Source organism: Myotis yumanensis, unplaced genomic scaffold (genome assembly GCF_028538775.1).
Source record: "Myotis yumanensis isolate MYYU_CA2020_CCGP unplaced genomic scaffold, mMyoYum1.0.hap1 SCAF_21, whole genome shotgun sequence".
Lineage (NCBI taxonomy): Eukaryota > Metazoa > Chordata > Mammalia > Chiroptera > Vespertilionidae > Myotis > Myotis yumanensis.
Window position 1 is genome coordinate 7844361 of NW_027223772.1, and position 3320 is coordinate 7847680.

The following is a 3320-nucleotide window of genomic DNA, read 5'->3' on the forward strand; positions in this document are numbered from 1 at the left end:
CCATTGCTCAACCCATACTGGTTGTGATGATTTCCAGACTATGGGATCAGCAGTCCTATGGGCAATGGCCCCAATTATAAATCCTGTCGAGGAGTGTGAGGTATTACTTTCTTTTCCTAATCCCTTTTCTGGATTAGATCTGGTGTCTAGCATCTGTGATGTTACTCTATCACTGGGGCTATATAATAGAACTCCCATTTGAGACAAGATATCTCTTCCCCATAATGTAAAGGGGATACTCTTAATTACATAGGGACAGAATGTTCCTGAATGTTGATCTTCATCAGCCCAAGTTAAAATCTGAGAACTCTTTTTTACATTAGATGCCTTGCTTAGTCCTATTAGGGAAGTGGAGGTGGTGTGCTTGGGCCATGAAGAGGGCCAATCCTTCCCTGCTTTTTTTAAAATTTATTTATTTATTTATTTATCAGTCTGGGGTGATGTGGAAGGAGCCAGAATGTTCCATTGTTCACCCAATTTGTTGGCAAATGTCTCTATTCCCCCCCCCCCCCACCCCCATTACAGGTTTGTCTCGGCGAGCATCAGGGCTTTCATTTCCCTTCAGTACAGCATCATTATCTTCCTCATCTTCACGCTCACCTGTTTTTATTTCTTCAGAAGGAGGTGGTGATTCCTTTGCTAGCTTTAGTACCATGTTTTCAAGATATTCTGGCAAACTTTTGAACTGTTGTTTGGTTGGTTGGAAGAAGTGAGGGCTTCTCCGTGCTAACAGTCTCAGGGCTCTCCAACCATAATTTGGATTGTTCACAACCTTATATTCATTTTCAATCATGCTTTCCGGGTCTGCCTGTTCAATGGCTTCTTCAAAGAATTCCTCCAAAGTTGGCATATAGCCTCTCGGGTCTGATTTACAAGCTTCCATATTATCCGGGCAGAGATCCCAAAGGCTTGTTAACGCCTCCTTTCCCTTCAGAATCTTTTTGTTGGGCCCTTTCCCCAGGAAGTCCAGGAAGTCCTCTGGTGCTGTTCTCTTTCGTACTGCTCTTGTCGGCTTAGTATCTGATGTTCTTTCCTTCACAAAACTTGGGCAGCCTTCATTTTTCCATGAGTTCCAGTTTTCTTCAGTGTTTAATATATGCTCTACCATCTTTGAAAATCTCTCTCCATCGGGTGGGTTTTCAGAGAGCAGTTGATAAACTGATTTTGTAGTACCTTCAATCCAGAGTGACTGCTCATCAGTTAAAACATCGTTTGAACTTTTGGATTTCACCTGTCCCTTAAGATATTGGAATAAAATGAGATACTGCAGTAGAATGTGTCGGCGAAAGTTACTGTCACTCAGTTGTAAACCCAGCAACTTTTCACTTGTTAAAAATTTTGCAACAAATACACGTTCTCCTCCTGTTTTTAATTCTCCCATCTTTTTTCTTGAGGCCTGAGCATCATCTAATTTATAATTCTTGAAAGCAGCCAGGACTTCTTCTGAGTACTTGAGGAAAGTTTTCCATGAAGTCTTCTCATAGCATTGCACAGGGTTCCTGAAGTAATCCTGAAGGGACCAGAATTTGCGGTACAGGCTGTGATCCATTGGAATGGAGCAAGTTGTTGGAGCTTCATCATCACCCACTTCACCTTCCTCTACGTCCATTCCTTCTCCTCCGTCTTCAGCGTGCGTCTGACCCAAGGTGCTTTCCTGCTCATTGGTATTGAAAACAGTGACATTTTCCAGATTAAACTGACTCTGCAAGTTAAGACCGGATCTCTCCGATAAAGGGAAAAGCCTGGCCAAAAAGAGTTGAATTCGTGCACGCAAGACTGTGTGCTGGGATTTTGATAATCTTCTTAAGAGATCATTGCACATACGTAGGAAATAATTTTTCCCAGCAGAATAGAATGTACTTGATTTCCAAGTAGCAACATTTTTTTCTACAAACGTGAATATTGTGTCACACTGATCCAAAGGGAGACATTCCAAAACATCTCCCAACAATACAGAAGGTGTAGATGCGGTGCAAATACCTTCAGTTACTCCCGCAATAGCAAGAGAAATAATAGCTAAAACATTTTCACACGATGAGTGATTTATAATTTCTTCTTGCAGAACACCTCTGAAAGCTTGGTCAAGGGTACATTGTTTTTCATCTTCAGTTCCAGGTAACTGGCTGAAGGTATTCAACAACGGCTTGATGTTTTTGTTGTTCAGGGCTTCTCTGGTAGACTTCGTAAACGGCATCCACGCTTCGGGTACACTGAAGCATGGTCGTGTAGGAGACATCTTCTCAGCGGTGTGTGTTGTTGGGGTCGAAGCCCAGCAGGTCCAGGGGTTCCCAAACGTGTGGACGGAGTCGGTGATGAAGGAATGACACAGAGACAGCGTTCAGTTGATCAGCAGCCTAGCCAGGATCTCTAGCCAGGATCTCCAGCCAAGTTCTGTCTAGGTTCTCCAGCCAAGTTCTGGTGTTAATTGTCTTGTTACATCTGTATTTATAAGAGTTGATTTTAATCCTGTCAATTTCTATTGCAAAGGTTAGGGCGTTTCTTATCTCCATTCCAGGGAGTAAAGATTATGTAGCTTAAGCGTGATTGTTCATAGTTAAAGTGATTAACTACCCGCCTGGCACTTAGTTAAGGGGTTTTATCCCATCCCTAACTTCAGGGAAAAATCCCTACCTGGGGAAACAGCCTTTCTCGGAGAGGTGACCTTGGTTAAAACACATAGCGCCAAGGAGGGGAGCAAACAACTTAAGAACAGTATGCTATATATGCCAGGTCCCTTGAAACATATGCTATGCAGATGTTTCTTTCCTGCAGCGACTGTGTCAAGCAGCAAGGATGGACCGGCTTCTGGCATTTTCCTTCATAACATGATCTAGAATTATCATTATTTTATTGGTCTAGACCAGTGGTCGGCAAACTCATTAGTCAACAGAGCCAAATATCAACAGTACGGCAATTAAAATTTCTTTTGAGAGCCAAATTTTTTAAACTTAAACTATATAGGTAGGTACATTGTTATTAACTTAATTAGGGTGCTCCTAAGGCTTAGGAAGAGCCACACTCAAGGGACCAAAGAGCCACATGTGGCTCGTGAGCCGCAGTTTGCCGACCACTGGTCTAGACCAATCTTAAACTAATACATATTTATTTTAGCTTATATAATTTGTTGGGCCTTAAGTTTAGTCCTATTGATTTAAAATAGAACTTCTTTTTACTTATTTTAAAGCATCATCATCTTTCATAGTATGGAGGTTTCTCAAAAAATTAAGAATACCTACCATATGACCCAGCAACCTCTCTTCTGGGTATCTACTGCAAACATTTGAAAACATTTATTCGAAAAGATATATTCACCCCTATGT

The 3320-nt window shown here is 41.7% G+C and overlaps 1 pseudogene; it reads right to left on the bottom strand.

Annotated features, from left to right (window-relative positions):
* Positions 1-420: 420 nt before the first annotated feature.
* LOC138998915 (THO complex subunit 1 pseudogene) lies at positions 421-2236 on the bottom strand (annotated as a pseudogene).
* Between the last annotated feature and the right edge of the window lie 1084 nt (positions 2237-3320).